Here is a 24,082-nt window from a genome sequence, read left to right as displayed (position 1 = left end):
CCTTGTCTTGGTTATATGCCTACCTACCCATACACACATACTCTATTTCCTTACAGTTTATTTTCCTTCCTGGTACTTATTGCTCCCTAGTATATGTTTGTTTTATTGTTTTTCTACCCCCACTAGACTATAAGCTCCACAAGAAAAAGGTCTTTTTATGTTTTGTTTAGTGCTATCCACATAGGAATTCAATAAGAATGAGTGAAGAGCCAGTACTGACAGAGGACATCCATGGGCCATTCATCCCCTCCCCTCTCACCTCAGGCACCCATGTCAGCTCCGTGCCAGCCCACCTCCTCTGACAGATCAAGGATGGGAGACGGGAAGGAGAATGTACATGGGGAAAACCCTGTTTACCACAAAGAAACTGAGCTTTAAACTGGAAGCGAACAATTCGCTCTGAAGATTGTTGTCCTAGGCTGCACACAGAAAATAACCCAATAGACAAGTTAGATGCACTTGCTGCAAAGCCATTACGTTTTTGCAGATTAGAATTTGGTGACTTTGAAATCCACACTTGTTAGACTTTAAACATTTATGAAGCTATAGACTTCCATTCTACACATCATTCCTGCTTTTTTTCTTTTCTTTTCTTTTCATTTATTTATTTATTTATTTTTTGGTTGGCACTGTGATTCAGGGATATTCCCGGTTTAGTCTTTGTTTCTTCTTTGACTGAATTTATTGGGGTGACATGGTTCACAAAACCATACAGGTTTCAAGTGTATAACTTAACAAAATATCATTTGCACGCTGCATCGTGTGCCCATTGCCCAAAGCAAAGTCTTTTTCGGTCGCAAATTTCCCCCCCTACTCTCACCCTCCTTTTTCCCCTCTGGCTATCACTACCATGTGTCTCTGTGAGATTATATAGTTTTTCTTCTTCTTTTTTTTTTTGCTTAATCCCTTCACCCTCTGTCATCCAGCCCCCCAGCCCCCTCCCTCTGACAGCTGTCAGTCTGCTCCCCCATTTACTGAGTGTCACCTATGTGCTGAGCACTGTGCTGGATGCTGACAAAGTCTCAGTTAATTGCTTCATATTTCTTAACTAGGGAAATATTTACGCAGCAGCAATTTTCAGATATACAATGGCATTGATGAATGAGAGGCATGCATTCATTTAAGAAAGCTTTCAATGAGTAGCGGAGGATTTTTGCTTATTTTATATCTGTCATATGGGAAGTTCACTTTAGCCTCGAGTGATTTACTTTGAGCATTAAAGCTTTTCAGAGGGGTCCTCCAACATTTTTGTGAGCAGCAGGTACTTTTTCCCCCCTAACTTTCTCATGTAGACCCTAACTTTCTGTAGGGTCTCCAAAGATACGTCTGTGGTACGCTGACAGTGATGTCTCTGCCCAGCCACACCTTCCCACTGCGAAATGAGTGCCTCTGTGGAAGCTGCCAGTTCAGGTATCCTGTGCTATGGGAGTCCCAACAGGATGTAAAACTGGGAAATAACTACAATGGTAATGAATATGGCATTGTGTAAGAGCATTATAGATAAGTCCCGCCTCTGAAACTTGCTATCTCACCGACTTGGAGTACGTCACCTGTCTGAGAGTCAGCTTCCTGGGAGGCAGCATGAGAGGGTCCTCAGGACGTTAGTAAGGTTTTATTCGTTCTGCCAGGTAGTGGTCACACAGGTGTTTTCAGTTTTTGAGAAATCATCGTGCATTTGTGAATTTTCTCTATGTAAGCTATTCTTCAATGAAATTGGCGCTATACTGATAAATGTTTCTCCAGGAGAAAAAAAAATTCTGAGTTTTAGCGCTTGGCAATTTCTGTGGTATAAATACTGTCTCCATGGCTGATTTCAAGCAACCAGTATGACCACTGAATGAAGAGTTGGGGAGAGATGCACGTATTTGGCCTTTTAAGCTGCTTCTAGCACCTCACCTCAATAAAATGTACTTGAAAGTTGACTAAGTAAAGAGCCTTTTAACTACTCGTATTACCTAACTTATCTTCTCTCATACTATGGTTGGCAGCTATGAAGTGAAAATCTGTTGATAAAATGGCCTCATGAAGACCTGTTAACTTATTTTCTTCAACGTAAAACATTTCTTATTTCCTCAGTTGCCTAAAATGGATTTTACATGACCCAAAGTTCTTGACAAGATATCATCATTGTTTATGCACATTTACTTATTTTATTTCATTTTCTGTATCTGTGATTTAGTTTTGTTATTAATGATTTGATGAATTCTCACAAGCCCTCTGTCCAGACCAAGAACTAGAATATCCTCAGTTACATATAATCTTGATTTGTTTTAATTCTCTCTCTCTCTCTTTCTCTTACCCCCACCCACCAACCCTCCCCATCATGTGATCAATATATATTTAGTGTATTTTTGTATTTTATATAAAGAGCTTACTGTTCTGAACTTAGTGTTTTGACTTAAACTTTCATCACTAACATTCATATATGTTTTATTTCTTTTTATTAACTTTATTGGGATGACAGTGGTTAAGATTACATAGGTTTCAAGTTTCTTTCAAATGTAGTCTATTCATTTTTATAGTGTAAATTTTACCCAGTATTTGCCGTGGCTTGGTTTAGGTTCATCTTGGGATACTCGTGTAATTTCCCAGCAGAGCAAGCTTATTGTGTTTGCTCATTTAGTTTATATGCCTTTTTTCACAATTTGATGGATTACGAAATATATATCTTCTCTTTTCTCTTGCTTTTTCTTTCCAGTATTTGTGTTCTTTGGCAAATGAATGCATTTCCCCCAAATGGGTCATAAGGCAATGGAACATCTTAATGTTTGTCAATGCCACACAAGGAAAAAAAGTGTGCTGGAGGATTCTGTGATGGTTACCAAAGACGCTCTGTGAATAGTTGAACTGAGAACTGAGGTTCACATTTCAGCTCAAATTGGTCTAAGGGATGTTATGTTATATAGAGGCTGCTCCTCTATAAAGTTATCACTGTTATAATGTTTAGGTGTAGTGTGTAATTGAAAGGATAATTTTTTGCTGAGAGAATGAACCCAGAAAATAATAGGTGCCCAGCAGCCAGAAACATCAGAGTGCTCAGTTAAAGGGATGTGCACTCAGAACAAGCACCTGCTATCAAACTTCATCTCCTGATTTCCCTGAATTGTGGCGAAGACACAGATGGCTTCTGCTACAAGTTTAACCGCTGTGCCCAAACTTGTAAGAAAATCTTGCTACTATCAAAACTTAAATAATACGTAATAGTAGAAAAGTTATTAATTCAAAATTATGGGAGGCAAGTGGGTGTAACTTGGGAAAAGAACAGAGCAGATAAATATTTCATTTATCTATACAAAAATGGGGCCACATTCCCTTATCCCAATTCCAAAATTCAAAAACCCCTGAAAGAAAGCTTATTTTTGTTTTCAGAATTGATTTGACCACAAAACCTCTGCTAATCTAAGTGCATTTGGCATAAAACCAGAATTAAGTAATGGGAAACTATTGCTTTTATCTCACTTGGGATGTATTTTCATATGTCCTATTGAAGAAATGTTAGTATGTTTGATTCCAGGATGCTGTCCCAGACTGTGCTGGGGCATTACATTATAGGTAGCTTCTCCACCAACTGAAATCTTGAAAAGTCTGCATTCTGAAACATATCTGACCCTAAGGATTCTTTTAACAGGTTGCGAGCTGAGTGAGGTAAACAGATTCTATTTATTTTCCACTTAGACCATGGATTCTTAACTTTTGTGTGTGTGCCATAGACCTCTTTGGCAAACATTAAAAAATGTTTTAAGTGCATAAAACAAAATACATGGGCAACAAAGTAATTATACTGAAAAGTTATCAAAACAATAAATATTTGTGATATAGTAATACAGATGGGGCAAAAGTAGATTTACAGTTCATATGGAAAAATACAATAATTAATAAAAATAACTAAAGAATAAACTCTGCTTCATGTACTCACAACTGTAAACCTACTTTCTCCCCACCCTGTATGCGTGCTCTGTATTAAGGCATAAAATAACAGGATCTAGTAATCAACCTGGTTTTGTTACTGTAAAGTCATCACGGTAAGGAGTGTCAATGATATTTGGGGGCTTCTGTAATAACTGTAATGCCATAAGAAAATATCTTTGATTTCTGTTGGTGAAAAAGTCACAGGTACTGCCAATATTCCTGTAATTTATCTCCTACATTCATCATGGAAGGAAATGATTCATTTCAAATAGAGGTTAAAGAAAATTCATACATATCCCACAACCCCAAATTCTGTCCATGGATCACAGTTTAGGAAACAAATACTGTTCACCATAAGTTTATCAATCTTCCTTATTGGTTTTTGATGCTGATTCATTCAGGATCTAAGGTGCTGAAATGCGAGCTCAAATCATGCCTTTATTTTCAGCTAACATTCTTTTAAGTGGTCCCCACCTTATTTTTAGCTTCATTACACAGTAGACACAGCATTTGACTGCTTGTTATTTATGCACTGAATTCTAACTATAGTATTAGTTTTTAGAATTTATCCTATTTTAACATATTATAAGTTAGGAAACAATGAAATATTTATATTTGTTTTTCTCCCTTTTTTAGTGTTACATGGCATTCCACTTTTCCCCACTCTTTTTTTCCTTTTCTATTAAAAATTTCCAAATGTCTTAGGTTGAAAGAATTTGCATGGAAGGGACAAAAACCTATCTGTAAGCGCTCTGCTGACATTTCAACATTGACATTTCTGATACTACCCTTTAAGTGAATTTTTAACTTTTAAAATCAAACTACATCTTACATAGTTTTCCCTTGAAGAAGGGCATTGAGTGTTTAAGGGATTGGATGCCAGGATTTTTCTTTGCTTTTCAAAAGCCACCTGATGGGAATATATCACAAGAAGTTTAGGAATATTAAAAGGGACGTTACGCACCCCCACAGAAAAAGTACAGTGGAGATGTAGTAATACGTCTTCAGAAATCAGGGACTAGGTGGTATGAGGTTTGACTTCATCTCTCATTGATTGATCGCAGCAGGACTTGTGGGCGTGGACACCAGTGTGGTGATTGCTGGGGGAGAGGGTTTAAGGGAACTAAAAGGTAATGGGAAAAAAGTAAAATAAAGATTAAATTTAAAATACATTATGCACTGAAACAGGGTTTATTTTTTATTTTTTTAAATTATTTTATTGTTGTTTAATTACAGTTGTCTGCATTTACCCACCACCACTCCGCCCCCCACCTCCCTCCCCTGCTTCCACGCCCCCTTGGTTTTGTCCATGTGTCCTTTATAGTTGTTCCTGAAAACCCTTCCCCCTTCCCCCCCATTATCCCCTCCCACCAGGGTTTCCTTTTTTAAAAAATATTTGTTTATTCACAGTATTGTTCCCTGCCCTATTATTTATTAAATTTATTGGGGTGACATTGGTTAATAACATTATATAATTTCAAGTGTGCAGTTCTGTGACACGTCATCTGTACATTGCATTGTGTGCCCACCACCCAGTCAGATCTTTTTTGTCGCCATGTATTTGGCGCCCTTTACCCTTTATAGCCCCCAACCCCTTTTCCCTCTGGTAACCACCATACTGTCGTCTGTGTCTGAGTTTTTGTTTGTTTTATTGTATGTTCATTTGTTGCTTTCAGTTTTGTATCCCACAGATGAGTGAAATCATACAGCATTAGTCTTTCTCTGTCAGCCTTATTTCACCCAGCATGATATTCTTAAGATCCATCCATGTTGACGCAAATGGTAGTATTTTCTTAACCTTGTCACTTTTGCCATTCTGGACTGGGCACTTTGTTGGGGGCTGCCACCTGCACATTGGAAGATGTTCGCAGGCCCCCGGCCCCGCGCACAGGCACCAGTAGCCCTTGGACATGCCCATCACTCGGTCACAGCAAGAAAACACGTTTCTGGACATTGCCCCGTGTTCCCTCCAGGCAAAGTCACCCAGTTAAGAGCCACTGCTCTAGAATGTTTTGCATCCTATGAAGGATTGAAAAGAATACAGGTTTGCAAAATGTTCACAGTGGGAAACCATATACGCCATAATCTAATTTTTGTAAAAAATCATGTACACACATCAAAAACAATATTTAAATAACATATAAAATATTAACATTGTCTATCTTGGTATCAAGTTAAAGTGCAATTTGGGGTTTTAATTCCTTTGTGTTTTTCTTGCATTTGTTATGTTTTTAATCAGAACAATAATATACTCTATATCATATTCAATCATTTAAGTGGAAGATACAATGCTTTAGTCTGCTCTGGCTGCTATAACAAAAATAACATAGGTGGATTAAACAAACGTGTATTTCTCACTGTTCTGAAGGCTGAGAAGTCCAAGATCAAGGCGCTGGCAGGTTCATTGCCTGTTGAGATCTTGCTTCCTGGTTCACAGACAACCATCTCCTCACTGTGTCCTCACATGTTGGAAGGGGCAAGGGAGTCCTCTGGGCCCTCGTTTATAGGGGTGCTATTCCTATCATGAGTTAACCCTCACGGCTTACGCACCTCCCAAAGGCCCCATCTCCAAATACCATCACATTGGGGTAGAGGCTTTAACATGCGAATATGGGGGGACACAAACATTCAGTCCATAACATACAATAATTTCCACAGATAGGGCAACATTTATAAACTTAACGTAGAATATTATACACAGCATTATGCTTGAAAGGCTTAAGTAAATATTATACATGTGAACCGAATTTTTACTGGTGTCCATGGAATTAGAATAAAGCCTGTGCCTTCTATTCTTTGTGTAACCATCAGTGTAGGGACGGTTATAAACTTGAAACACTACTTTGGAGAACTAGATTGTTCTACTTTCTGCCTATTATGTTACTTATTTTTTTAAAAAAGCTTATTTCCAGAGGGGAGGTTAAAACTAGGACACCGCACAGTGGATGCAATAGAGTAAATAAAATGTGAGTTCCTTAGGCACATGTTGCTGACTAGCCTAAAAGGTATAATGTGTCTCAAGATAATTTCTGTCTTCTTATAACTTTGTTTTATTTAAAAATAAGAAGCTACTAGTTGGCAATCTCAGCTTTTTTCTTTTCCTCACTATGACACAAATGGAAAAGAACTACCCAGACTTCTTAGGAACAGCTCCAGACTTACACATACTTCCCAGCTCCCATCCGTAACCCTTCCCCCTTCCCCCAATCAGGAAATGACATCAGAATGCAAATAGATTTAGCATATAAGGATAGTAAAATGGAACAGATTAGAAATAAGGAATTTAAAATCCAGTTATTTGCGAACATTGTTAATTTATTAAACATATTATTACATCTCATTCAGCTGATACTAAGTGCATACTACATGCTGGCCACATATTAGGCATAGAGCTTAAGACCTGATAGGAGTGGCACAGTAATCAAGCTCTCATACACACATATATAAAATTCAAACTATGATAAATGCTGTAACAGAGAAGTACACGTTGCTATGAGAGCATATAACTGGGGGACTATTTTAGATTAAGGAGTCAGAGAAGGTTTTCCTTAAATAGTACCTTCTTAGCCAACTTTTAATAAATGAGTAGGAGTTAACTAGATAAAGAGGTTTGAGGGCCCAACATTCTGGATAAATAGATCAACGTGTGCCAGGTTCTGGATCCTGCAAAAGGGTAGTACATAAGGACGTGAGAGGACATGCTGGAGCTCAGAGGGCAGTAGTGTAGGTGGTGATGAGGTTGGTGAGGTGGGAGTGGGGTTGGAGGGACCATGGTATGTTGGTTCTTTGGCCCAAGAGCAATAGAGGGGCAGGGGAGGTTTTTAAGCCATGGGGTGGCATGATAAGAATGGCAGTTTGCAAAAGTTATTTTGGCAGAGTGTACAAAAGTTATTAGATGCAAAAAAGGATATATATAGTTTATTGAAGTAGACCAGGTGAAGAGAGAGAGCGATAGTTGTAAAGACAGAGAGGTAAGAGTTGATTCTAGAGAAGTTCTAGGACTGGAATAAACAGGATTTACTATACATTAAGGAGAAATATCAAGGATAATACCTAGAGTATTGGCATGAGGAGCTGGATGGAGTGAGTAGGTTGAAGAAAATTAGAAGTGGCTCAGTTATGGAGAGAAGATTGTGAGTTCATTTTGAAGCATATTGAATTGAGATGCTTTCAGACATCACAACAGAAATATCAAATAGAGACTTAGATATATGGATTTGGAGCTCAAAAGAGAGGCCAGGGCTGGAGTTAATAGATCTGAAAGTCATCTGTACACAGGTATTAGCACAAACTGTGGATCCGTTGCCTAGGGAAATTATATAGATTAGGAAGGAAAAATGAGAAGGCATTTTAGAAGTAATTTAGGAACTCCAGCTTTATAGGATGTAAAAGAAATATGCACTGGAGCAACAAGCAGGAAGATAAGAAAAAAGGATATTGTATCATAAAAATCAAGAGAAGTCACAAATATTTAAAGATATTTAAAAATGTTTAAGAACATTTTTCAACAGTGTCAAATGCAACCAAGAAATCAAGAAAGAGGAAAACTTAAAGTATCTATTATATCTAGTAATAGCTGGAAGTAGCATGAAGAATATTTGCAAAAATGACAAAATTTAGAAAACAAGTAGAGACAGTTTTTGTTTCAGAAGTTTGCTATGATAGGAAGGAGAGAGAAGTAAGGTGGTAGCTAAAACGAACTCCCAGACTAAGAGAATTCTGTGCATTTGTGTTTTTGTTTTGCTGGTGGTGTTTTGCTTTGTTTTTTAATGTGAGAAGCCATTGGAGAAAGAGAAGGTGCAGATCCAACAAAGAATTTGAAAGAAATGGTGAATGGTGAAGATTTTAGTACAGTCATATCAGAGGGCCAGTGACTTAGAAAAAGACAGAATTGTTCCCACACATATGACACTGGAGTTGGGAACTGCCTGTCTAGAAGCGTATAATGCAATTTAATTATTAGAGAGACAGAGAGAGTGTGATTTAGAAGGGATGTTAAGGCCCTGGCCAGGTAACTCAGTTGGTTAGAGCATCATCCCAATATACCAAAGTTGTGGGTTTGATCCCCAGTCAGGGCACTAAAAAGAATCAACCAATGAATACATAAATACGTGGAACAACAAACTAATGTTTCTTTCTCTCCTACTGCATTCCACATTCTCTCTAAAAAATCAATAAATAAAATATTTTAAATAAGAGATTTTTAAAAAGATTTTATTTATTGATTTTTAGAGAGAGGGGAAGGGAGGAAAAGAGGGAGAGAAACATCGATGAGTGGTTGCCTCTCCCGTGCCGCTTACTGGGGACTGGCCTACAACCCAGGCATATGCCCTGACTGGGAATCGAACCAGTGACCCTTTGGTTCACAGTGGTATTCAATCCACTGAGCCACACCAGCCAGGGCAATAAAAGATCTTCAGAGAATCCTTGGTTTTAGTGCTGAACTAGATGATTTTCTAAAATTCCTTATATCTTTATTCTATGCTTAGAATACATCAAGGAAGTCTCTGCCTTGTCTCTCTAAATTAAGCTGAGAATCTTAAAGATTGTTTCCTTTAGTGATGTTCTCCAGTTCACTGAATCTGTCTTCTTTAACCTGGCTTTTTTATATTTACAGTCTCCATTTGGGTTCTTTTTCAAATTCACTTTTTGCTTTTTATTATACTTTTATTATATCCTGTTCTTGCCTTATTGATTGTATTCCTCTTTTAAATTCCCTTTTGACACGCTTATTTTAATTTTTAGTATAGTGTTAGTTACATGCAGTTTTTCAAAAGGGAGTTTTCCCTTCATACATCTACTTGCAGTCTCCGTTGGCAGTCTGGTTTCTGGCACGCTTTGAAAGTTCTGACTGTGTGCCTATTTTCAGAGAAAGTTGCTGCTGTGTAAATCTAAGGGGAACTGAATTTGGGGGACTCGGGACCGGTTTTGTGTTTGACTGTACTGTGGGTTTATGGCTTTCATGAGTATAGGAATTATTTTAATGTTATTCTTTCTATGCGGGGTTTCCCCGACTCTCGGGAAGTGCTGATTCAGACCTCACGCCCACAAGTGGTTGCAGGTGTGGAGTGCTGGTGCTCTTCTGCTGACCCCATCCAGAGTAGCTGGCCTCTGTACCACATTCCTCGGACCAAATAGCCCTTCTAGTTTGCTGCTCTACATAGAAACTAGACTTACGAATTCAAAACTATACCTTCAATACATATAGTAGGTTTTTGAACACTTTATGTAGCACTTTTGTTTAATTAGCACTGAGGAAGGCTTACTACATTGGTTTATTTTCCAGTGTTGACCAAAAGTGGCTTTTGGCAAAAAAACTCTTCCAATTGTTTCCTAAAATACATTTTTGATGACTGATATGGAAGCAAGCATATGTTAGAAATCCTAACCTATTGAATTTGGAATATGCATTTATGCAAATTTTAAGTCATATTTTGAGACTGGAAATACAGATTTTTATAACACAATGACATTTATAAAAATTTGCATTTTTAGCAATCAGATGAAAATAATTCTGTAACAGCGTAATTAGAGTAATTTCAAATATACTGTTTCTTAATCACCGCTATTTTCTTATAACCCTAATATCTAAACTTTTTCCATGACTTAGCATGGACTTTGTGTCAAACATAGGAAAAATGCGATAAAATGAGATGTAGAGAAAGGTAGGCAAACTTGCAGTTTAGGTGAAAAGGTTAAAAGATACAATGAAAAGACGGCAGGGGGAAGAATTTGTTCTACGAATGAATCGAAAGTCAGGTATTCAGGAAAAGTAATTTTTATTATTTGTGATTAAAAGTTATTTGTACATAATAAATGTGTAATGGACATTTGCTGAATGAATGAATGAATGAATGATGGGGTGAATTTAATTTTTATTTTCAGCCCTCTTTCTATTGGAGGCTGGAAACTAAATCTTAATCAGTACAGGACTTTTTCCTCTCCTTTCCCCCTAGGTATGTGTCCTCAGTTTCTAGGGCCTCCCAAGTGTCAGCATGTTGTCAAGCAGAATGACTCTTTGGCCTGGTTGACACCTTCTACGCTATCTACATGGTCACTTTACTTTCTTCCCTGTGTTTACTGATTGACTGACAGTTAAAGAACTGTCAGTCAATGCCGGTCCACTCAGTGCTAAATCAGTGCCATCTTTTGCTGCTCCCTTACTGTGCTAAGCATGAGAGAATTCCAAGACTTTGCTTCCCTCTTACACTATATGCTAGAGATTAGAAGCTGTGGGCTTCCCTGCTATTAAAAGCCAAATCTGATGGAATTTTCTGTGCTGTCCATCATCCTCCCACTGGTTTAAGGCGAGATGAATATGTTGCAGAGTGCTTTCTCAGCAATCCACCAGGTTCCTGCCCCAACTCCATAGAATCTTTAACATATGTTGAGCATAAGGGGGTGGGATTAGGAGGAGCAGGAAAAAGATCCTTCAAATCTGTCATTTATACTCAGAATCCTAGCCATTTGAAAATCAAATGCCAGAACTTTAATAATTTCTTTGTTATTTACATACTGCTGTCATCCATTCCCTGACGCAGTAAAACATTACCTGTTTCCCCTGATGGGAGAAGGAAGGTCATGGATACCAAGAATCTTGAACAAAAAATGCATTAGTTAATATATAAATGGTTTTTCCCCCTACAAAGAAAATAAAGAAGTAAGGAATAAGGCAGGAAAAGGGGCCCAAGTGGCTCGGTAGGGAAGAGAGAACACTGAGTGGACTCCGCCCTCTGTCTGATGGCTGTGGTTTGCAGTAGCTGAATGTGGTGGGTCTGGAGCTGACTGACAGCTGTAAGGATTGGCACTTGACACAGAAAAATGACTTTCGTTACAGACCTGTGTTGGCTCTCCATGGTAGCCCTGTGGGACTTCTCTCACCTGCCTGGAGGTCGGAAACAAGGTCAAAAGCAGTAGAGCAATGAAATTCAAAAAGAAAATGTGAACTCGATAGATTACAATTATTTTAAGACTTATGAGGAAAAATCCAAAATTATTCATTATAAAATCAATGTATCCTCCTCCACCCAAATGAAAATTAGCTCCTGCTGATTTTGGTTTCAAAATGTTTTAAATTCCCAAGGCAACCACTCTGGCTCAGGCCCATGGTACCCCATTTCTTAGTAACTGCCTCTTCCTGCTGCTTAACACTCACATTCTTATAAACACCTTCACCTTTTTCTTCCTTTTTAAAGAGCTAGTTAATAGGCCCTACTTGCTTGATATGTGCACTGCAGTACTCCTGGTGCCTTGTTTATCCCCGCTAGGGACTGAATTGTGTCCTTGTTAAGGCCCAACCTCCATATGACTGCATTTGGAGACAGCGTTATTAGGAGGTAATTAAGGTTAAATGAGGTCATATGGGTGGGATGTTGATCACATAGGATTGCGGGCCTTGTAAGAAAAGAGAGAAACATCTCTTTCCGCATGCACAGAGGAAAAGCCACATGAGCACACAGAGAGAAGGTGGCCATCTGCAAGTCAGGAAGAGATTCTTCATCAGAACACAACCATATATGGCACCCTGATCTTGGATTCCCAGCTTCAAGACAAAAATAAATGTCTGCTATTTAAGCTACCCAGTCTATGGTATTTTGTTATTGCAGCCTCAGCAGACTAAGAAGACCTGAAATAATGCTTATTGCCTCATTCAATAAATATTTGTTGATTGTGGTGGAAATAAGCAGTGCTACATTCAGGAACATGAGGAAACTTCTTGGAAACTTCTTAGGCTTTGCTTCGCTGATCACACAGTCTCTGTCCCTAGTACTAGTTCTGCCCTGGTTGCACAAAAGCAGCCATCCACTGTACAGAAGCAAATGAGCATGTCTGTGTCCCAATGAGGTTTTATTTGCATAAACACGCAGCAGGTTATATTTGGCCCATAGTCTATAGATTGCCCATTCCTGATCAACAGCAACTGACCCAGCTTTTATCTCCAAGGAATATTTCTTATCCCTTATTGAAAAAAACTTTTTAGTCAGACTAACAGGTGCCTCATCCACACACTCCATGGTTTCCCCATGCTGCCCCCTTACCTGAAATTTCCTTTACACTTCTACCCTTGATTCCAATTTCTATTTTCTCCTCCAGGTCCAAGAATTAAGAAAAAAGAAAGCATAGTCCATGCCCACAAGGGTCATATAAATGTAACAGAGGAGCACATCTGTAGACAATTAACATAGGCATTGTGGAAGGTATAAAATGAATAGTAGGGGCATAAAGGAGGGCGGAACATTGTTACAGAGGGGAGAATAACAAAAGGAGAGTGATCAGGCCTCAGCGAGGAAGGGATAAGGTATGAGACAGAACAGTACAAGGAATGAGACAGGAGGCTGGGAGGAGGAGTAAGTCCACAAAGGCAAGCAAAAAAGAAAAGCTGAAATATAAAAAGAAGATATGAGATCATTTTATTCATGTAAAATATGTGTGTATCTAGGTTTAAAAATAAGAGGAAAAGATAGATCATGTACTAACTTACATAGATATTCACGATACATTGGTAAGTGAAAAAAGTAGCAGCAGTGTGTTTATGTGCACATGCGCTTTTATATTTTGTGTGAACCAAGGGGAAGTATGAGAGGGTTCGCCAGTGTTGGCCCAGGAGTGGTGCTTGTGGAAGGCAGGAAGTTGGCAGGGGGAGTGGAGATGGTTATTGCAACGTTAGCTGTAAATAAAAGAAAGTTGACCGACAGGAGCAGCATCTATTTTTCTAGTAAGACTGGAGGTAGTTTCTGCAGTCGAGGGTGCAGACTCCAACTTTGCCCCCGCTCTCCTTCTGTTCTCGTGCGCATCGCCTCACATTGCAAGGTGGCTGATGCGGATGCAGATATCAGGATCACTTTGTCCAAAGAAAGGAAAGGGCTAATGCAGGCTCTTTTTGTCTTTTTTTTTTGGGGGGGGGGGTGGAATGCAGAGCTTTCCAGGAACTGTCAGCACACTTTCCTTATGTCTCACTGACCAAAAGTGGGCTGACTCTAGCTATAAGAAAGCCTAGGTAGATAGCCATTTAGATTTTCTGGCTTCCATAACACATAGTGATTCTTATAAAGGGAATGAGGTCGGGAAAAGCACTGGGTTATCCAACCAATAGTGTCTGCCACGATTTGCTTTGCCTTTATAAGTTATATTGTATTGTTTCGTTTGTTACCATAAGCATGTGTTGCTTTTTTAGTTAAAAAATAGAGCTCCAAATTCATACTTGTTACTTGCCAACCAGCTGTCCTCTCAGCCTAAAAGTGTCAGATTTCTGAGCATTATAGTCTGAAAAAAGGAGAGGAGAAGATGGTGGTAGGGCCTGCATTTTTAACATCGTGACCTCATCTACTGGTTAGTAACATGATTTGGTCAGTGACCTGTGAACTGATTATCTGAACTGTAAATCCTTCACCTGAGTCTGGATGGAGGTTCTCTGGACTGAAAAAAAAGGTGAAAATTTCCTCTTCCTCTAAGAGACACACATACGACGATGTATTCCACATTCCCTTTAGAAAGATCTGTCTGGCAGCAGTACAGCGTGTGAACTGTAGGGATAGTGAAGGAGGAGGAGACTCTTCAGTTCATGCAGGAGAAGACAGGGCTGAACTAAGGCAGGAACAATGGGAGAACAAAGGGGAATAAAATGCAGAGCTGTTACAGCACGTGGAATCTGGATCATTGATTGTGATGAGATGTAGAAAGTGAAGATAAAGGAAAACTCTGAAATGATTGATAAATTTCTTCCTCAGATGAATAGCAATTAGTCTGTGGTAACAGTGACTAAGATCTTTGATGAGGTACAGGTTTAAGGGAAAAGTTAACTTACCTTTGAACACACTATGTTTCCCTATACCTGGGTGGCACGTCTACAGATCAGTGGATACCCCTAGATTAATGGATTTGGGATTCAGGACAGTGCTGTGGGCTAATGCTAGAGATTATTGATTCATCAGTATAAGGGATAGTGCCTAAAACGATATAGGAATTAAAGATGAGATTGCTGAAGGAGAATATGGGCTGTTAGAAAAGCAAAGGTCCAACCACGCCTGGGCACTACAGAATACCAGCATTTACTGGGTGGCCAAAGGAAAAAAGCAAGAAAAAGAAACAGGGTTAGAAATTAAAAGGAAACTCCATTGAAGTGACATTCTTGAAAAGGACAGTTTTAAGGGAAGAAATTAGCCAACCATGTTAAATGCTGCAGAATTGTTGAATATAGTGGAAGATAAAAATAGTCTGTTGGATCAGGCATATAGGTCACAGGTGACTTTAGGCAACAGCAGTTTTATTTTAAGTGGGTAGCGGGAAAGAATATACAGAAATGACATTCTTTTTTTTCTCCAGGAACTCGATTCTGAAGAGGAAAGAACTGCTTGTAGCTAGACGGAACTGTAGTATCCAAGGGGAAGTTTTTCTGTTGTTTGTAATAAAAGATATCTGTGTATGTGTGTCCCCTTCAGGGAAGAACATGCCAAGAGAGAGGATAATCTTAATTTTGTATTTTCTTATATTGAGGTATAATGGACATACATGATTATATTACTTCCAGGTATACAATGTAATGATTTGATATTTGGGTATATTTTGAGATGATTATTTCTAATTTTTTGAGGAAACTCCATGCTGTTTTCCATAGTGGCTGTGCCAGTATATGATCCCACCAAAAGTGCATGAAGGTTCTCATTTCTCTGTATCCTCACTAACGTTTGTTATTTCTTATCTATTTTTGGTAATAGCTATTCTAACAGGTACAATGTGATATCTTATGGTGGTATCTTTGGGGTTTGCATTTCCCTGATGATTAGTGATGTTGAGCATCTTTCCATGTACCTGCTGGCCATCTGTGTGTCTTCTTTCAAAAATGTCTGTTTAGATCATCTGCCCATTTTAAAATCAGATGTATTGGTTTTTGTTTTTGCCCTTGATTTGTATGAGTTCTTCATATTTTTTTTAAAGATACGAGCCCTTCAGGTAGGGCTTCTGGTCAAGATGGAGATGTAGGTAAACACAGCTGGCCTAATTGCACAATATCATCAAAATTGCAATCTAACGGTAGAACAGCCATCACTCAGAACCATCAGAAATCGAGTTGAATGGAAATCCAACAACTACAAAACTAAAGAATCCACATGCATCCAGACTGGTAGGAGAGGCAGAGACATGCACAGCAAGCTGGTCCCACACTCATGTGTGGTGCATAAAAATTCAGGAGGGATATCTCCGGAGTGGGGACTCCCAGCCCAGGGTACCAGTGCCAGAGAGAGAAGACCCCATAACTTATAGCTGTAAAAACCGGCAGGATTGGAGTCAGTGAACAAAACTGCTGGACTCCCTAGCAGTTCCTCTTAAAAGGCCAGAGCCAAACTTGCTCAGATGCATTCCTTCTGAGTTCTACCACCACTGGGGTAGCAGCTTGAAAGGCACCGGTTGCATACGGGGAGGAACTGAAGTGTCTGTCATCAGGGCAAGAGCTGGGGAACAGCTGTTGCCCAAACAGAAAGGCAGGCAGAAGCCATTGTGCCTTTTTTGAGCTCTCCCCCACAGACCAACAGAACCAGCAGGTGGCAGGCAAGAGCCTATCTGAGACTCCATCAACCTGGCTTACACACTTTGCCCTGCCCTGGTGTTTACCTGAGGTTCCACCCCACCCAACTTGTGACCCACACCCAGCCCCATACCTCTGGCTAAGCAGCCCAAGGCCTGACACTAGCAGCAGCCAGATTTGGATCACAGTTTGGCTCTGCCTGGGAACCACCAAGCCAGCACAAGTAGTAGCCATCTGCAGACCACTTTGTAGCTCACGCTGGTAGCCTCAGGCAGAACACAGGTGGTGGCTGACCCTGAACTGCACCACCCCGGAAACCCCAAAACCTGTGCACCCAGTAGAAAGCTACACCCATGTCAAAGCACCACCACCCTGCCCCGGCACAGCTGATCCTCCACTGGATCCTTAACCTCAACCTTAAAGTGCTGAAGGTTAAAGAGAAAGAGAGAATCTTAAAAGCAGCAAGAGGAGAGCAGTAAGTTACCTATAGGGGAGTTCCCATAAGGCTGTCAGCTGATTTCTCAAAAGAAACTTTGCAGGCTAAGAGGGATTGGCAAGAAATATTCAAAGTCATGAAAATCAGAGACCTACAGCCAAGATTGCTCTACTCAGCAAAGCTATCATTTAGAATCGAAGAGCAGATATAGAGCTTCCCAGACAAGAAAAACTAAAGGAGTTCATCATCACCAAACCATTATTTTATGAAATGTTAAAGGGACTCATTTAAGAAAAAGAAGATCAAAACTATGAATAATAAAATGGCAATAAACACATACCTATCGCAACTGAATATATAAAACAAAGTAAAAAAACAAGAACAGAGACAGAATCATGGATACAGAGAGCATTTTGATGGTTGCCCGATGGGAGGGAGGTGTGGGGGAATGGGTGTAGAGGTGAGGGGATTAAGAAGTACAAATAGGTAGTTACAGAGTAGCCATGGGGCTGTAAAGTACAATATAGGAAAAGGAGCAGCCAAAGAACTTACATGCATGAAGCATGGACATGACCAATGGAGTGGGAATTGCCTGAGGCAGTGGGGGGTGCTGAGTGGAGGGGGACAAAAGGGGAAAATTTGGACAACTGTATCAGCACCATCAATAAAATATTTTTTAAAAGATACATGCCCTTTATCTAATATATGACTTGCAAATATTTTCTCTCATTCATTAGGTTCCCTTTTCATTTTGTTGATGATTTCTTCTGCTGTGCAGAAGCTTTTTAGTTTGGTGTATTAATTGTGTTTATTAAAAAAATTAAAGATAGTTTATATACAGGATAAGCACTAGGGAAAACACTAGAAATACATGCATACATTTGTATACACACATACAGTCTACATTTGTAGACCCCCAAAAAACAGAATTAATTTATAAAAAATTGTGTATTCTTGTATGTTTAAACTTAAGTCACCTTCAAAGTACTCACCATTTGATGCAGTACACCTATCGAGACATTTTTTCCACAGCCCAAAACAGTTTTGGAACTCATCGATTTTTGATGTCTTTTAGTGCTCCTGTCATTTTCTGTTTCACCTCTTCCACCTCAGCAAAATGTTTCCCCTTGAAGACTTTTTTAATCTGGGAAAACAAAAGTTGCTCAGGGTGAGATAGGATGAATGGGGAGGATGGGGCATGGGGATCATGCCATTTGGGGTCAAAAACTGGTGAATACTCAGAGCGGTGTGGGCAGGTGCACTTGTGAATCACCCATCATAAAATGGGCAAACATATTGAAAGAGTCTTCAAAAAAAAGTTTACTGAAGGCAAACTCAGCCTCTCACAACTGCACCAGCTGGCACAATGATACAGATGGGTTCCCAGAACACTCACCTAGCAGGGGAAGCCTGTACTACAAGGGACCTGCCTCCAGAAGATAATTCTGGTTTTGGGGGGGTCTCCACCTCTTGTATATTTAAATTGCATTAGTGAGTATTCTGGCTATGGGTGGCTTTCATTTTTACTTTGTATTTTACTATATTTACAACATGTACCTTGAACATATTTGAAACTGTTTAGATCTATCTGTATTCCCACTACATTCTGTTGGTGGGTTAATGAGGAGTTGACTGGATCCTTCTGTTCCCAGTATCTCACCTAAAATGCGCTCTGTCTTCTAGTGGCAATCTATCTCCGACAGTTCATTTATTCAACCAATATTTATTTGCCTACTACATGTCAGGCACTGTCCTTGGCACTTGAGGTTATATCCATTAAATAAAACAGGCAAAGGTTCTTGCCCTCATGGATTTCATATTCTAGCAGAGAGGTCAAAAAATAAACATAAGTAAGTAAAATTATGTATATATTAAAATTTGATAAGTGTCATGGAAAAAAGTAGAGCAAAGTAGAAGTGTCAGAACATGGGGGAGGTAGATTGTGGTATTAAAATAGGGGTAGGTAAGGTAGATCTTACTGAGAACTAAGAATTGATCAATCTTGAGGGAAATGAGAAATCTATCTGCAAAAAGCATTATAGACAGAGAACACAGTAAATGTGAAAATCACAAAACAAGAGTGTGGAACTAAGGGAAGAGTGAGTCCAACAGGAAGAGCAGTGTGTCTGGAGCAGGTCAGAGTTCGATAGTCATAGGAGGTGAGGTCAGAGAAGTGAGCTTGGCTGGGAAGGATTATGCAGGACCTATGGGCCATTGTAAACATCGTAAACAGATTTTACTCCAGGTGGTTTTGTGAGCCATGTAGATTTGAGAAGTCTTGTGACATGATGTTATATTATAAAATGATCCCATTAGATTCTGAGTTAAAGATAGACTAGAGGAGAAATAGAGGGAGAAAGAGAGAAGGTATAAGCAGGGAGACCTGTTAGGAGGCTACGGCAGGAATCTAGGCAGAAGAGTGTGCCTTTGACTAGAAGGATGAACATATATTATGTAAAAAATACAGGAAGAGCTGATAAATTTGTGATTGAAAGCACAGTATTAGATTTCATGGATACAGTAGAGAAATGGTTCAGAATTTGGGCTTTGAAATCAAACAGAACTGTGGCTTAAGCAAGTTATTGTGACCTTAACCTTACTCAATCCCTCTGATCCTCAGTTTCCAAATGGGTATGATTGTCTTCGTCTGTGTGTGGGCTGCTAAAACAAAACTCGGTACCTAGACAGGGTGGCTTAAACAACAGACATGTCAGACATGTATTTCCCACAGTTCTGGCAGCTAGGAGGTCCGAGATCAAGGTGCCAGCATATTTGGTTCCTGGTGATGTCCCACTTTCTCACTTGTATATAGCCCCCTGCTTGTGATGTGCTCATGTGGCATTTCTTCAGTTGTGCTGAGAGAGAGAGAGAGAGAGAGAGAGAGAGAGAGAGAGAATGGGAGAGAATATATATCTCAGTCCTTCTCCTCTCGTGAGGGTACAAATTCCTTCATGGCGGCCCCACAGTCATGACTCATCTAAACTTAGTAACCTCCCAAAGACCCCCACCTCTAAATACCATCGCATTAAGGTTTAGGGCTTCAACATAGGATTTTTGAGGACAGACACAAACATGGAATATAATAGTAGTTATAAGAATCAAATTTGACATTCTATTAAAAAAGCACTTAGCACTATGCCTAGCACAAAGACAGTACTAAGTAAATGTTGTTGCATATTAGCTAGCCATTCATTCTTTTAACTTGCAGGAAAACTTGCCATATTTCCTGAATTTTTAAGATACCATGGATTGACAGTCAATTTAATCAGTAAAGCCTTTGGGGAGAGGTGGGAAGATTTTCAAATGAAAGACATGTATTTGGTTAAAATTATGTTCCAATTTCAGAAGTGTAAAAATTACAACCAAATATATGAGGTCTGTCCAGAAGGTATCCAGCCATGTAATATAAAAAATAGAGAAATGTATTGATAAAGATATAAAATACAAGAAACATTGTACACAGGACAATGACCCTTCAGTCCCCTTCAAAGTAGGCATCTTGGGATCTCACACAATTCTCCCAAATCACCATCAGCTGCCCCATCATATTTTCCTGAATGTGATCCACTGTCTAAAATCTCTTCCCTTTCAAAGGTGATTTTAGTTATGGGACAAGCTAGAAGTCACAGGACACCAAATCTGGGTCGTAGGGAGGATGAGTCACCTGGATGATTTGATGTTTTGCCAAAAAACTCTGCACAAGACATGATACATGAGCGGGCACGTTGTTGTGATGAAGCTGCCAATCACCAGTTGCCCATAGCTACGGCCTTCTAAATCATCCAAATAGTTTCTGTGGAGGAATGTTCAAGTGTAATGCAAAATTTGATGTCATTTTGAATGTGATGGCCACACAGTACACATGCTCACTCAATGGCGTCTACCACCCCCACTGACTAGTACAGTGAAATCATTGTTCACGCATGTGCATTCCAGTCCACTCTCCTTAGCTGCAAGGTTACATTGATGTCTCACAAACCATTCTCGTTATATTAACAACGGCTGGATTTTTTCCAAACAGACCTCATATTTGTAGGCAGACTTTTTTGCTTTGGAATCCTATTTGGTGTAAACATAGGCAGTATAAATCATTGCCTGTCCCAGCTTTGCCCAACTGAGCTTCACATTGCATCTGAACCAGTCCTTCCGATGCTCATTAACTTTGAGGTACCAGCAGATGGGTCAGAAATTGTCCTGCTACCACGTGTGTCCTCTGTTGAGCTGGTCCAGCCTGTGGCCTTATTTCCATTCATGTTTCTACTTGGACTGGGGCTGTGGTTCACTTAACTGGTACATTAATAACCTTGCAGCCATCTTCTCTCCTTTCCTTCTGGGTGGGAGGTACATAGACCTTTTACTCTACCCTGTCTTATCTAGGAATTACATTGAACACTTGGAATCCCTGAAAGGTCATGATTATCATCGCTGCCATGGAAACTTTACTGCCACTCCCTATTTTTCACATCTAGCCCTTTGTTGATTGTTGAAATGACAACAAAGGATGTGGAATATTATATAAATTTATTTGATAAAGCAGTGGCAGGGTTTGAGAGAAATGACTCCAATTTTGAAAGAATTTCTGTGGGTAAAATGCTATTAAACAGCATTGATATGTACCTATCGTTATAGTACCATACAGAACAAATTTACCCCAGTAAAAATTCTCTATGCTCTGCCCATCCATCCCTTCCTCCTCCCTATCCCTGGCAGCAACTGGTATCTATACTGTCTCTATAGATTTGCTTTTTTCAGAATGTCATACCATTGAAATCAGAGTATGTAGCCTTTTAAATTGGCTTTTTTCACTTAGTAAAATGCACTTGGTCATGTCATATAATTCTTTTTATGTATTGTTGTATTTAATTTGTTAATGTATTTTGTTTAGAATTTTTGCAGTTATGTCATGAGGGATATTGGTCTATAGTTTTCTTTTATTCTAAGGTGTTTTTGTTTTGTTTTGTTTTTGTCTGGTTTTAGTATTAAGGTAATATTGGCCTCATAGAATGAGTTAGAAAGTATTCCTTCTATTTCAATCTTCTAAAAGAGATTATAGAGAACTGGTATAATTTCTCCCATAAATGTTTGGTAGAATTTACCAGTGAACACATTTGGACCTAGTGCTCTTTCTTTTGGGGGGTAATTAATTATTGATTTAATTTATTCCAAACATAAGACAAAGGCATTAAATTTGTAGCAAGAAAGAGGTCCTGGTCTACTTAGGAAATGCTACTGAAAGGTTAAGGAAAATAGGTCAGAAGAGCATCCTGGACTTGGCTGTACAGCGATTGTTAGTGACTCGGACAAGGTCAGTGTCAGCAGAGTATGGGAGCAGAAACCAGATTAGAGTAAGTGGATAGGAGGCGAGAAAGCAGAAGTCACACGTGCTGTGATCAAGTCTCTTGTGAAGGTTTGTCGTCAAAGAGAATGGAGGGACGTAGTGTGAACTGAAGAGGTTTGAGGGATTTTTTTTGGTTTGTTTTTGTTTTGATGAGAAAGATATTAGAGTATGTCATGTATATTAATAGGAATTAATAAAGTGGGGACAAAATATTCATTCAAATATAAACAGTTCTACCAAGATAATTTTTGAAAAATTTTAATGAATGGAGAGAGAAGCCAGGACCATGTATTTTAAAACTGTATTTTTAAGGATTTCTTTGTTATTCATTTGATTATTAAACATGTCTATTGAGGAAAATTTGCATACCACAATATTCACCAACATTTGAAGTGTACAATTCAGTGGTTTTTAGTAATGTTATAGAGTTGTTCAACCATCCTCACAATTTTAGAATCTTTGCATTAACTCTAAAAAGATTCCTCTTGCCTATTGGAATTGTCTTGGCATCCTCACAGAAAGTCAGTTGAGTATAAACATAAGGATTTACTTCTGGACTCCCAATTCTATTGCACTGATGTGTGTATGTCGGTCCTCAGGCCAGTGGCATGTACTTTTTTTTATTATAAAACTTTGCTGTAAGTTTTAAAGTCAGAATGTATGAGTTCTCCAACTTTGTTCTTAATTTTCAAGGTTGTTTTGGTTACTCTGGGTCTATTTTTAAAGATTTCTAACTCTTCTTACATTTATCTACAAATTCAATGCAGTTCCAATAAAAATTCTGACTTTTAAAAAAAGAACTTGATAAGGTAATTCTAAATTTAATACAGTCATGGAAAAGGCCAAGAATAGCAAAGACACCCTCAAAGAATAACAATAATATGAAAGAATGAACTTTATCAGATATTGAGGCTTATTAAGCTCAGTAAGAGATTCTTATTATGGCATAGGAATAGACAGTAAACCAATAGAATAAAATAAAGCCTTAGAAGCTGACCCAGGCATATTTGGCCTTTCATTAGTAACATGGCTCTTCAGAGCAAGAGCAGAAAGGAAGGTCGTTGCAGTAATTGGGCTGTACCAACTACAGAAAGTATAAAAATGAAATTTACCCCTAAAGCACAGCATACATGATGAAAATCAATTTCGGGCAGAATATAGGGTTATGAAATATTATGAAATGCAAAACAATGCTATTTTAATGACCTTGGGAAAGGATAAGAGTTCTTAAATAAGCCACAAAGAAAGCTAACCATAAGGAAGAATGTTCTTTAAAGTTAAGAACTTTATTTCATCAAAAGACACCATGACATGAGTGAAAAGGCAAACCTGAAAAGAAGGAAAAAAATATTTGTAACATATCTAACCCATAAAAAAATAACGATGGTAAAAATACCTACAAGTCTATGACAAAAATCAGAAAACCCGGTTAAAAATAAATGGACTAAAACTTTGAATATGTTCTTCATTAAAAGAAATTACCAACAAGTGGCAGAAAGAGACTGGCTGAGAGGGGGCAAAACCATCTGGATAAATCAAATAATAGTGTATCCAGTAGAAAGATTTTCCTGTATTTTCAAGGCTCTCTTGGCCTCATTTACATAACTTTTATATTTCATGGAACTTAACAAATATTTATTAAACCCAAGGCCCACTCAGATGTTAATCATTGATCTCCATTTTTCCCAAATATCAAAGTGTCGATTCCCATTATGTCTCAGTGGACTGAATCCAGGATTGGTCTGAGGAGATGGTTTCTCATGGTTCTAGCTAAAACTGCAGGGCCTGTAAAAATGGATAGGGCCAAGGGGGTGGGGGGAGGGAGGAGGAGGTGGCTGAGGCTAATTTTTATTGAATATTTACTATGTGCCAGGCA

At 38.9% G+C, this 24,082-nt stretch overlaps 1 protein-coding gene across 5 annotated transcripts in view; it reads left to right on the top strand.

Annotated features, from left to right (window-relative positions):
- RNF180 (ring finger protein 180) overlaps positions 1 to 24,082 on the top strand; it is a 154,578-nt gene that overhangs the window by 84,865 nt on the left and 45,631 nt on the right. The window lies entirely within an intron of this gene.

Source organism: Desmodus rotundus, chromosome 1 (genome assembly GCF_022682495.2).
Source record: "Desmodus rotundus isolate HL8 chromosome 1, HLdesRot8A.1, whole genome shotgun sequence".
Lineage (NCBI taxonomy): Eukaryota > Metazoa > Chordata > Mammalia > Chiroptera > Phyllostomidae > Desmodus > Desmodus rotundus.
Note: the sequence above shows the minus strand (reverse complement) of the source record. Positions and strands in the feature narration are given on the sequence as shown.